Raw genomic sequence first — 14031 nt, 5'->3', positions numbered from 1 at the left:
TTCAAATTAATGCTCCTTTCCCTCAAACACCACCCACTAATACATTAACTGCAGATGTGTAAAAATACAGAAAGCTTTTTTTTTTTTTTTTTCGGTATGCGGGCCTCTCACTGTTGTGGCCTCTCCCGTTGCGGAGCACAGGCTCCGGATGCGCAGGCTCAGCGGCCGTGGCTCACGGGCCCAGCCGCTCCTGGGTATATGGGACCTTCCCGGACCGGGGCACGAACCCGTGTTCCCTGCATCGGCAGGCAGACTCTCAATCACTGCGCCACCAGGGAAGCCCCAGAAAGCTTTTTTATTTCTAAATAAAAATATTATTTTTCATTTTTTGTAATAAGCCAACATTTTAGATCAATTGATTTAGTATTTGTACCTTAATGAAATTGCCACTTTTTAGATCAAAAATGGCTGAATATCAGCACTTTTTATGGTTCAAACTAATTATATTTCCAACCCAAAGGAAAAATGTTGACACATATTCCTTTCTATCAGCTACAGAGAGCCAATAGGAAACTGGGAATCTGTCATACGCACCACACGGACTGCTATGATTTCAAATTTTTATCTCAGCCATAAACCAACTTTTATGTTTCTTTTCTCCAAATTAGGCAGTCTGTACTCTGCGGGCAGAGCTGGAGTTGGTTGAGCATTATGACCTTTATTCACTGTGTGTAATGACCACCACATATTGTTATTTAATGTCATATATTCGCTGGATTACATGTCTGGTGAGATGCCTTACTCCCTGTTACTTATTTACAGTAAATTGTCTCCTTTGAGGTTAAGGACATAGAAAAATCTGGGGATTTTTTTCTGGTTTAACCAATGACATCAGATTTCCAGAGACTGCTAAACATGTACTAGAGTTTGAAAGTGCATGCTTACCATATTGCATACAATTATTGTCTTATTGCCACACTAATTTCCCTTAGGAATTGCTCAGTTATGACTCATATTATATGGGTTTGACTCAAGGCTGTAGCATTTTAGAAAATTACTTCAAAAAGATATTTAAACAAAAGTTGGCATATTTCTATACTATTTCTAGGAAGTAGCATCATACATTTGATCTATTAAAAAATAAGATTTATTTTCTCCTATGCAATATTATATTGGCTTATTTCATATTTTCTTGTAGTTTTCTAAATTTTGTAGTTCTCATCTCATTTCCATTACATCTGTTACTCTGAACTTCCTGTTCAATTGTCATAAATCATGTCTAAAGATTAAATTGACTCATTAGCATTTTAATTTTCTTATTTTTCTAATGTAAAAAGGTATATTTTGAAGGTATATTTCATGAATGCTTATTATTATAGCTTAAGTTGATTTTTGGAGTAAAACAGATCTGTATTTGAATATCCACTCGGCCATGTACCAGCTATGAAACTTTGGGGACATTATTTTACCTTCCTAACTCTGTTTTCTCATGTATGAGATAATGATAATAAAAATTATATGTAGAAATTAAGCTGGGTAAAAAACATAAACCACAAAATTTAATGACTGACCTATATTAAGTGAATAAAGGTACTAGTTATTAATATTATTTACCAAATAAACCAAAACAAGAAGCTTTCTAACCATAGAGCTTTTCATTATATAAGGGCTATCTACATATGTGAATGAGTCAATCAAAATGTTCTTAACGTGGCCCCATGATTCACTGAAGTGCATCACAGAATTAAGGTAAATAAAGTAAGAAAGAACAAGTCTGGCTTATTTAGCTAAATAACAGACTGAAAACACAAGGGGTGGGTTAAGTATTACCTGTGAGTTTAAGTCATTCACCATAAATCCTTGCCCCTCTCTATACCCCTTAATAGCAAAACATCATGGACATTACAAAGGCCTACCCTAACCATTTTTCCTAGACTTAAGAAGCTCAAGGGGGAAGCTCAAGGGGGAGGTCCTTTACAGGCCATAGTTTGGGAAGACATTAAGCTACAGAAACAAGAAAAGCCTTACTAGCCACAGGGTATCCACAAATTCTATGAAACATATATTTTAAAATAAAACTAATGTAGATTGCTCCATATTGTTGCATACAGTTAGTCATAAATCCAGTATTTCTTTATCACAATCAATTAGAATGTTAAGCTATTCTAAAAGATAAGCCACTTGTCAGTATTTCCACTTATTTATTCTTTGACCAAATACAATGGACAAAACAATAGTGATCTGCTAGCCCCCATTGGCAGTATTTGAATATGGGTTTGGCTGTCAGGAACTTTCTTTCCCTTTTTGGAAAAATAGGAATCTGTTTAGGTTTCCAAAGTGGGTGGGTCCCAGGAGGTCAAAGATCATCTCCAGAAACCTTACTTTTACAACTAAAAATACGGAATTCCCTCTAGGAAAATAAATAACCTCAACTTCCAGAATGCTAACAGGAGACACCTGAGACATGTTCATACAAGACCAGGAAATCACAGAGATGCACTGTGCTTCAGTCAACACTGACCATAAATAAAGCCAGAATAGACAGGGTATGGTCCTTGCTGGAGACGAAGCTGTACTGATCAGAGCAGCCCTGGCAACAGAAGGGAATTTAAGCACTCCAGGGCCAGTGCATCAGCATCAACAATGTAGTGTAGCAAACAAAATCTGGGTCTAAAATTATACTTAAATCAAAGTAAATTGCTTACTTGAAGCAAAGTGGAGGCCTCTGAGAGACCCTGAAGCCAACAGATAAGTTTTGGTTTGAAAATTTTGACTAGTGTCAAATGAGTCAGAAGAGTAAGGGATGACCAGAAGGTGAATTAGGACGTTGAGCCTAGACAAACATGCCTAGATGGATATAAATTCCTAGTAAGGAAACTCATTTTAAGATAAATGTAAAGGTTACTGGGCTCTGCCCACCAAAGCAACACCCAGCTCTACCCACCAAAGCAACACCCAGCTCTACCCACCAGCAGTCCCTCCCATCAGGAAGCTTGCACAAGCCTCTTAGATAGCCTCATCCACCAGAGGGCAGACAGCAGAAGCAAGAAGAACTACAATTCTGAAGCCTGTGGAACAAAAACCACATTCACAGAAAGATAGATGAAATGAAAAGGCAGAGGACTATGTACCAGATGAAGGAACAAGATAAAACCCCAGGAAAACAACTAAATGAAGTGGAGATAGGCAACCTTCCAGAAAAAGAATTCAGAATAATGATAATGAAGATGATCCAGGACCTCAGAAAACGAATGGAGGCAAAGATCCAGAAGATGCAAGAAACGTTTAACAAAGACCTAGAAGAATTAAAGAACAAACAAACAGAGATGAACAATACAATAACTGAAATGAAAAATACACTAGAAGGAATCAATAGCAGAATAACTGAGGCAGAAGAACAGATAAGCGACCTGGAAGACAGAATGGTGGAATTCACTGCCACAGACCAGAATAAAGAAAAAACAAAGAAAAGAAATGAAGAAAGCCTAAGAGACCTCTGGGACAACATTAAACACACCAATGTTAAACACACCTAGCATTATAGGGCTCCCAGAAGGAGAAGAGAGAGAGAAATGACCTGAGAAAATATTTGAAGAGACTATAGTCAAAAACTTCCCTAACATGGGAAAGGAAATAGCCACCAAAGTCCAGGAAGCTCAGAGAGTCCCAGGCAGGATAAACCCAAGGAGAAACATGCCAAGACACATAGTAATCAAACTGACAAAAATTAAAGACAAAGAAAAATTATTAAAAGCAACAAGGGAAAAATGACAAATAACATACAAGGCAACTCCCATAAGGTTAACAGCTGATTTCTCAGCAGGAACTCTACAAGTCAGAAGGGAGTGGCACGAAATATTTAAAGTGATGAAAGGGAAGAACCTACAACCAAGATTACTCTACCCAGCAAGGATCTCATTCAGATTATATGGAAAAATCAAAGGTTTTACAGACAACCAAAAGCTAAGAGAATTCAGCATCACCAAACCAGCTCTACAACAAATGCTAAAGGAACTTCTCTAGGCAGGAAACACAAGAGAAGAAAAAGACTTACAACAACAAACACAAAACAATTAAGAAAATGGTAATAGGAACATACATATCAATAACTCCTTAAATGTGAATGGATTAAATGCTCCAGCCAAAAGACATAGACTGGCTGAATGGATACAAAAACAAGACCCTTATATATGCTATCTACAAGAGACCCACTTCAGGCCTAGGGGCACATACAAACTGAAAGTGAGGGGATGGAAAAAGATATTCTATGCAAATGGAAATCAAAAGAAAGTTGGAGTAGCAATTCTCATATAAGACAAAATAGACTTTAAAATAAAGACTATAATGAGAGACAAAAAAGGACACTACATAATGATCAAGCGATCAATCCAAGAAGACATAACAATTATAAATATATATGCACCCAACATAGGAGCACCTCAATACATAAGGCAAATGCTAACAGCTATGAAAGAGGAAATCAACAGTACCACAATAATAGTGGGGGACTTTATCACCTCACTTACACCAATGGACAGATCATGCAGACAGAAAATTAATAAAGAAACAAAGCTTTAAATGACAACATAGGCCAGATAGATTTAATTGATATTTATAGGACATTCCATCCAAAAACAGCAGATTACACTTTCTTCTCAAGTGCACACAGAACATTCTCCAGGATAGATTACATCTTGGGTCACAAATCAAGCCTCAGTAAATTTAAGAAACCTGAAATCATATCAAGCATCTTTTCCGACCACAACGCTATGAGATTAGAAAACAATTACAGGCAAAAAAACATAAAAAACGTAAACACATGAAGGCTAAATAATAAGTTACCAAGAGAACACTGAGGAAATCAAAGAGGAAATCAAAAAATACCTAGATACAAATGACAATGAAAACATGATGATCCAAAACCTATGGGATGCAGCAAAAGCAATTCTAAGAGAGAAGTTTATAGCAATACAGTCCCACCTCAAGAAACAAGAAAAATCTCAAATAAGCAATCTAATCTTACACCTAAAGGAACTAGAGAAAGAACAATAAACAAAACCCAAAGTTAGTAGAGGGAAAGAAATCATAAAGATGAGAGCAGAAATAAATGAAATAGAAACAAAGAAAACAATAGCAAAGATCAATAAAACTAAAAGCTGGTTCATTGAGAAGATAAACAAAATTGATAAACCTTTAGCCAGACTTATCAAGAAAAAGAGGGAGAGGACTCAAATCAATAAAATTAGAAATGAAACAGGAGAAGTTAGAACAGACACTGCAGAAATACAAAGCATCATAAGAGACCACTACAAGCAACTCTGCCAATAAAATGGACAACCTGGAAGAAATGGACAAATTCTTAGAAAGGTATAACCTTCCAAGACTGAACCAGGAGAAATAGAAAATATGAACAGACCAATCACAAGTAATGAAATTGAGACTGTGATTAAAAATCTTCCAACAAACAAAAGCCCAGGACCAGATGGCTTCACAGGTGAATTCTATCAAACATTTAGAGAAGAGCTAACACCCATCCTTCTCAAACTCTTCCAAAAAATTGCAGAGGAAGGAACACTCCCAAACTCATCCTAAGAGGCCACCATCACCCTGATACGAAAACCAGACAAAGATACTACACAAAAAGAAAATTACAGACCAATATCACTGATAAACATAGATGCAAAAATCCTCAACAAAATAATAGCAAACAGAATCCAACAGCACATTAAAAGGATCATACACAATGATTAAGTGGGATTTATCCCAGGGATGCAAGGATACTTCAATATATGCAAATCAATTCATGTGATACACCATATTAACAAATTGAAGAAGAAAAACCATATGATCATCTCAATAGATGCAGAAAAAGCTTTTGACAACATTCAACACCCATTTATGATAAAAACTCTCCAGAAAGTGGGCATAGAGGGAACCTACCTCAACATAATAAAGGCCCTATATGACAAACCCACAGCAAACATCATTCTCAATGGTGAAAAACTGAAAGTATTTCCTCTAAGATCAGGAACAAGACAAGGATGTCCACTCTCACTACTATTATTCAACATAGTTTTGGAAGTCCTAGTCGCAGCAATCAGAGAAGAAAAAGAAATAAAAGGAATACAAATTGGAAAAGAAGTAAAACTGTGACAGTTTGAAGATGACATGATATTATACATAGATAATCCTAAAGATGCCACCAGAAAACTACTAGAGCTAATCAATGAATTTGGTAAAGTTGCAGGATACAAAATTAATGCACAGAAATCTCTTGTATTCCTATACACTAACAATGAAAGATCAGAAAGAGAAATTAAGCAAACAATCCCATTCACCACTGCAACAAAAAGAATAAAATACCTAGGAATAAACCTACCTAAGGAGGTGAAAGACCTGTACTCAGAAAACTATAAGACACTGATGAAAGAAATCAAAGATGCCACAAACAGATGGAGAGATATACCATGTTTGTGGATTGGAAGAATCAATATTGTGAAAATGACTATACTACCCAAAGCAATCTACAGATTCAACAATCCCTATCAAATTACCAATGATATGTTTTACAGAACTGGAACAAAAAAATCTTAAAATTTGTATGGAGACACAAAAGACCCCGAATAGCAAAGGGAACCCTCTTGCACTGTTGTTGGGAATGTAAATTGATACAGTCACTACAGAGAACAGTATGGCGGTCCCTTACAAAGCCAAAAATAGAATTACCATATGACTCAGCAATCCCACTAGTGGGCATATATCCAGAGAAAACCGTAATTCAAAAAGACACATGCACCCCAACGTTCATTGCAGCACTATTTATGATAGCCAGGTCATGGAAGCAACCTCAATGCCCGTTGACAGGGGAATGGATAAAGAAGATGTGGTACATATATACAATGGAATTTACTCAGCCATAAAAAGGAACAAAACCGGGTCATTTGTAGAGATGTGGATGGACCTAGAGACTATCATACAGAGTGAAGTAAGTCAGAAAGAGAAAAACAAATATCGCATATTAACGCATATATGTGGAATCTAGAAAAATGGTACAGATGAACCGCTATGCAAGGCAGAAATAGAGACACAGATGTAGAGAACAAATGTATGACACCAAAGGGGGAAAGTGGGGGGAGGGGGAAATGAATTAGGAAATTGGGATTGACATATATACACTAATATTTATAAAATAGATAACTAATAAGAACTTGCTATACAAAAAAAAAATAAAATCCAAAAAAAAGATAAATGTAAGTAGTTATATTTATACCTAAGTTAATTGTTGGATAGAATTTACCTTAAATGTTTTCTCAACAAATTATTTGGTCTGATTTCAAGTCATCTCTCAGATATTATAGCCTGACAATCCAGAGGTTGTTATAAACATATTTAAACAAGAACAGCTATGCAAATGACTTCCTTAAGGTTAGTTCCAGAAATGTGACCCAATGGGAGACATACCTGACTTTGGATGTTACCAGGAACATAAAGGCTCTAAATATATGTGTGTAAGCACAAGTAATTGTATTTCAGTTAAAATTCTGCTGAGAGTAAATAAGAAATTTTATAATTTTTACAATTTTAGGAAATATTTTCTGCCACATTTCCTTTAAATCAGAATTTGATAGTCTCTTTATTATATTCTTCTTCTTTATAAGCTGAACTAGATATTCTATTACTGGCCAGACATTGGGGCAGGAATAGCTAGATTTAGAAAAAAATATTTAACTTCCCACGGAGAATCTTTTTTTATACATTTTCTGGAAAATTAATTAATGTCATTTCTCAGTGACAGTATAGTTTTCCATCTTGGTTTTTATTTAGGAAATTTTGCTGGAGGATAGTGTTACCTTCTTGCTTGGTTAATAATTAAGGGGAACATTCAGTCAGTCAAGAAAATTTATTGCATGTCAACAATCTGCAAAGCACACTTCTGGGAAGAAGTAGAAAATAAAACATTAGAAGGCATGAGCCCTACTTTCAAATAGCTTTTAGAATTTTTTCTTTGCCTTCACTCTTGATATTCATCAGAGAGGGTTTCATGCTGAATTTTTCTTATATTCTAAATATTTGGAACACGCTGAGCTTTTTCAAACTGTAGTTTCCATTTTTCTTTAGTTCTTGAAAATACTATATAATTACTTTATGAAATATTTTTCTCTTTAAATTTTTAATCTTTTTCTAGGACTGCTATTAGATACTGACACTTCTTTTTTTCTTCATATCTCAACTATTTTCTCAGGCTTTCTATCACTTTATCTGATTCTAATGCTTCTAAAAGAGTTCATTGACTTAATGACCTAATTTCATTGAAATAATAGTATTTCAAACCATCAATTAGTTCTGAAGCTGTATCTTTTCTATTTAGTTCAATTTAATTCATTATTTTAATAATTGTGTTTTCATAGCCATCATCTGGTTCCTCTTCATAAGAGTTTTTTTCTGCCTCATGTTTTTATTACATTCTCTTAGCTCTCCCAAAATATTTATTATGCTTAGTTTCAATTCTTTTCTGTTTGTTTAATTTGTTCTTTCTCTGGAATGTGTTATTCCAGATAATTACAACAGTAATGAGATGCAAGTATCCTTAAGTTCAATACATTACCTTTGTTTTCAAACTCTACTTTCATTTTATATTGAAAAATCCTAGTCCAAAAAGAAAAAGAAGGAAAAGAATAGAAGGAAGATAAAAGGAAAAGAAATAAATAAGGAAGACAACAGATATACTGCCCTATGGCAAGAACTTGATAAAGGAAAGGGGACATAGACTGGAGAGAAGAAGGATAAGCTTTCAAGTTAAAAGGAAAGACAATTATTAAGTTAATAATACAAGAGTATAAAACATACATTCCTAGATGATATCAAAGAGAAATCTCTAGAGATTTAAATGACAGATCTTTAGAAAACAAGCATACATCACAATGGATCGGAAAACAGAATCATTTTTGAATTCATTGATATGTTAAAAAGTTGGAGATATAGATATAGATACAGATACAGATATAGATATAAATATAGCTATAGATATAGACATAGATTCTGCCAAATCTCTAGTATGTGTAGTTAATGTGCAGTAAAGATAGTATTTTTGTAAGGTAGTCAATATTTATATTGTTTCTCAGTGCCCAGAAATGTTAGTTCAAAGATAAAATGATAGAAAACATTTCAAAACAAGCATATTATAAAACAAATATAAATGTTGGAAATAAGAATAATTAATTTCACTCCTATATCTGCTTCCAGTTTCTTATCTGATGCAGTCACTTGCTGCCAACTTTTGCACTTATAATATGGAAATAATAAAACTAAGATCAGAGTAAAGAAAATTATTAAGCAGAGAGGCTAATGGAAAGCATATACTAACTCCAAGAAATTTCAAGTAACAGGATGTAAAATGATGAGTTTGTTTTCATCTATAGGATATGGAAATAAAATGGATTAATTTCTAGCACAACATTTGTACACATTCTGCCTTCCATTCTTGATTTATTTGTCTATGTGGATGCTTAGATTCATCTTTTCTAGGTCAGTGATTTTGCTCTCAGAGTGGGATATTAAGAGCAAAAAATAGGTTAGTACATGTGGCTGGGATCAAAGTAAGTTGCTTGACTCAACAGTTTTTGTGCCTGATGATCTTTGAATACTCCAAAAAGATCTAAAACCTAGAATAAATGCAAAATACTAATTATAGATACTATAAATGATGTGCATCATATTTTCTGTTAAAATCAATCTCAAGAGCAACAACTACAAAGTCTGTGATAGTTATTGTACAAATTAGGCAGATATAGTTTCTTACATCCTAAAATATAAAATCTGAGAAACAGCATTCAAGGGCTGCCTATTCAACTTAACAAATGTATAAATTTGCCTCCTGTGTTAACAAAACCACAGAGTTAAAGATTTTTAGTTAAATGTAGGTGAGTTAAGAGCTATGGAATCTTCATATGCAAGAAAAATACATTACTAGTATTTAAATACTAGTAAATGTTGTTGACTTGTTTGGAAATGAAGAAGGAAAGGAAGGAGAAAGGTGGGAGGGAGAAAAAATAGGGAAGACAGTGAGAAGAAAATTGAAAGGGAACCAGAAAAGGAAAGAAAGATAAGGGAAAGCAATGCAAAGCAGAGAAAATTTTAAAAAAAGAAAAAAAATTAGCCCATGAAATTTTTGAAAGAGCAAAATGTGGGCTGAACTTACCTCTATGCTCTTCTTCCAAAGTACCCATAACTCCAGATTAATCATAAGACAAACATTATACAAATACCAATTGAAGTATTCTACAAAATACTTGCCCAGTGCTCCTCAAAACTGTCATGACCATCAGAAACATGGAAAATGTGAGGAATCATCACAGCCAAGAGGAACCTAAGGAGACACGACAACTACATGTAATGTCCTAAATGAGATCCTGGACCAGAAAAGGGATATTATGCAAAAACTAAGGAAATCTGAATAAAATATGGACTTTATTTAATAATAATCTATCAATACTGATTCATTAATTGTGACAAATGTGCCATACTAAGATAAGATACTAACAATACAGGAAATTAGGCGTGAGGTATATGGAAACTCTCTGTACTACCTTCACAACTTTTCTATAAATAAATAGAATTATTCTAAAGTTAAAAGTTTGTTTTAAAAAATATGGGCCTAAAACTCAACTCTAGCAATTTCAAAAACTACTGCATGAATCCAAAGTTGGTCTCTAATCTGTACCACATTCATCATTAATCTGGAAAAATGTACTAAAATTACATATTACAAAGAATAACGCTGCTTAGCCTAAGTAGTTGGAACAAGAATTTCAAGAATAGATGACACGCTTCCAGTTGCCTCGGGATATACATCTTCAGCCAGTGGGTTGGCCTTTCTTCATTAGGCTCCTCTTTTTAGAAATGAAAGAGTGAAATGCTATCATGGGTAACACAGGAAATATACAGATCTCAATAGTGATGTCTATCACAGTAAATCTGATCACTGACAGTTGTGGACGTTTTTGAAGAGTGAAGCATGGTTAACAGTTGCTACCTCTAGGATCAGGCAGATCTGACTTGACCACCGACTGACTCTGTTCTCTTGGATAAGCAACTCAAACTGGCTCATCTTTTCCCAGTTTTAAAAACAGACATAAAACAACTCATCCCATAGGTTCTTGTGTACTTTACATGAAAGAATGCACGGAAATCATTTAGCACAGGACTTGACACACAGTTAGCGCTCAAAAAATATTAGCCAGATTTTTAATTTCTTTAAAAGTTGTCCTTGCTGTGGTAGTCATTAGAATTATTTGCCAAATATTTCTGGTTCTACCCACTTCCATTCTAGGCACACGGCAAATTGCACTTTCTGGTTCTCTTCTGGTTGGGTAGGGCATGTGACATTCTGGGCAAAAGACTGTGAACAAAATGATGCATGTCACTTCCAACCCAATATGAAATCCTGCATAAGTCCTCCCCTCTGGCAAGGGACCATGCATGTTCAGGCAGATGGCTGTCACCCTCGGTCCCTGAGTGACATCATTGAGCAAGGCTCTAATGTTGACTCACGATGAACACACAGTAAGTAGTAAACTCCTTGGATTCAAAGCCACTGAGATTTGATAAGCATAACCTAGCCTGTCCTGCCTAATATACTTCAGTTCTCAACATTAATAACAAGGCTATTTTAGCCTGTAATGCAAATTAATATGCCATGTTGAAACAGACTTTTATACAGGCCTGGTTCTGTTAATAGGATAGCTAAAAATACTAAGAATGGGGCTTCCCTGGTGGCGCAGTGGTTGAGAGTCCGCCTGCCGATGCAGGGGACGCGGGTTCGTGCCCCGGTCCGGGAGGAGCCCACTTGCCGCGGAGCGGCTGGGCCCGTGAGCCATGGCCGCTGGGCCTGTGCGTCCGGGGCCTGTGCGTCCGGAGCCTGTGCTCCGCAACGGGAGGGGCCACAACGGTGAGAGGCCCGCATACCGCAAAAAAAAAAAAGCTAAGAATGCCTATTTCAAATACAAGAGATAATGAAGTATTAGATGTGTTATATAAAAATAGCAGAATTTTTAAAGCACTGTAAAAGAAGCAAGCGCTTACTGGCTTACTGAACCATGCTGCTCCACAGATTTCTCTGTCCCAAGGATCTTATCAAACCTCATTTGATGTTCATAGTATTTTTCAAAGTAGAATTAGTAATCACTTATTTGGAATACAAAAGTCTTTTTTTTTTTATTGAAGCATAGTTGATTTACAATGCTGTGCCAATCTCTGCTGTGCAGCAAAGTGACTCAGTTCTACACACACAGACATTCTTTTTATACTATTCTTTTCCATTATGGTTTATTCCAGGAGAATGGATACAGTTCCCTGTGCTATACAGCAGGACCTTTTTGTCTATCCATTCTAAATGTAGTCGTTTGCACTGGAATACAAAAGTCTTTTGCTTCCATTTTTTAATAGTTGAATGTTCCTAGTCAATGACCACTTTTTTGTTTAACACAGCAGCCATATATAGTCAGTCCTTGCAAAACCAAAGTATTGAGCAAAATATAAGGCATGCTTGGATAACAAGCATTTTGCTGGGGTGTTTTATTATTTGGAGATGGAGTTGTTCTTGTTGATTTTGTTTGCTTGTTTCTTTTATGAAGCCCCTTCCTCTATGATACCAATATGGACACCTCTGAGTTAGCCTCCAGTGCACTATTGTGTAAGCATATGTATGTGTATGAAAGAGACAGACTAGGAAAACATTCTCTTGAGGTTAAATCTTTTAAGGAGGGAGAAAAATAAAACGCAGAGCAAGACGGTGAACCTCTCTGCTGGCTGCTATCCTTGAACGTGACCATCTGTCTTCTGAGATAGGCCACCATGACAAAAATTCGCACTGTCCCCCTAATGCTAGACCATATGTCAAAACCTCTCCAAGGCCTGAAAAATCACAACTCTACATATAAAGTCCTGGACCCATCAACACCTAAACATTGCTTGTAATTCCAGGTCCTGCACCTCTGGAGAAAGTTAAGGCAATTTGAAAAGGTCCCCTGAGTTCTAACCTACATTCGTAATGCAATTTCTCATTAGTATCATTTCATCTGGTGGTCACAAAAATCCTATAATTTAGGCAAAACAAGAAACATTATCTTCATTTTATATATAAAAAAACTGAAGTTGAGATAAAATAACTGATTTCCAGAAGGTCAGATATCACAACTAGCAAGGTGGGACTAGAATGATACTAGGTCACCTAACTTAACATCTTCCTACCAGTTACACTGATTTTGACCAGGCACAGTGTCAAAGACATAATTTCAGAGTAACTGGTAAAGTGGCCCTTTGAAGTGAAAGGGAAATGATTTTTAAAGATGTGTATCCCTGGGAAAATTCCTTTGATAAAATATTATGTCCTTAGAGATTAATTTCTCTCACTACTAGTTTTCCTTATTTTTATCTTATTAAACTATAACTAGAGAATCTTTCCATGAAGCAAATGAGTGACCAGCTGAGGCATGAACATTTCTGGTTGAACACATCAATTAAGTAGAATGTTTCCTATCTCCTCAAGTGTTCCAAATGAACCCATTTTATATTAGTATCCTAACATCTCTTTTACTGTATGTTTCTGACACTACGTTATTTCACCGGGCAGCCATTTATTTAATAGTACTTTGAAATTCAGTGCCTGGATTCTTTGGGTGGCCTAAGGGTGACTCCACAGAAGCTCACACGTGGTAAAACAAATGACTGAAGACAGAAGAGAGCATTAAATGGCACAGGCAGGTCAGATTTCACAGTTTGGTGTTGCATTTAGTAAATTATAGTCAAGCAGATCTTAGTCACATCTTAACTGTCCATTTTCAGATGGTACTTCTGCCAAACATCAGATTACTAGGGCTGTGTTAGAAAGCTCAAATAGCACATTCAAATTTGAAACTATAGGTCTCAATTATTTCTACTTTTTCAGCTGGCAGACATGAAAAGCACTTTTGGGCAGCCAAAGAAGATGAAGAAATAACTTACAGTGAATGGAAAATGTTAGGAAAGTGAGGGCTAGACAATTCTATGAGTCACTACTAAGATATCTAAAGGGATAGGGATTCCAGTCCACTC

This window comes from Delphinapterus leucas, chromosome 8 (genome assembly GCF_059928025.1).
Source record: "Delphinapterus leucas isolate spDelLeu-1000000601 "Yukka" chromosome 8, BTC_Dleu_Yukka2, whole genome shotgun sequence".
In the NCBI taxonomy this organism is placed as follows: Eukaryota; Metazoa; Chordata; class Mammalia; order Artiodactyla; family Monodontidae; genus Delphinapterus; species Delphinapterus leucas.
Note: the sequence above shows the minus strand (reverse complement) of the source record.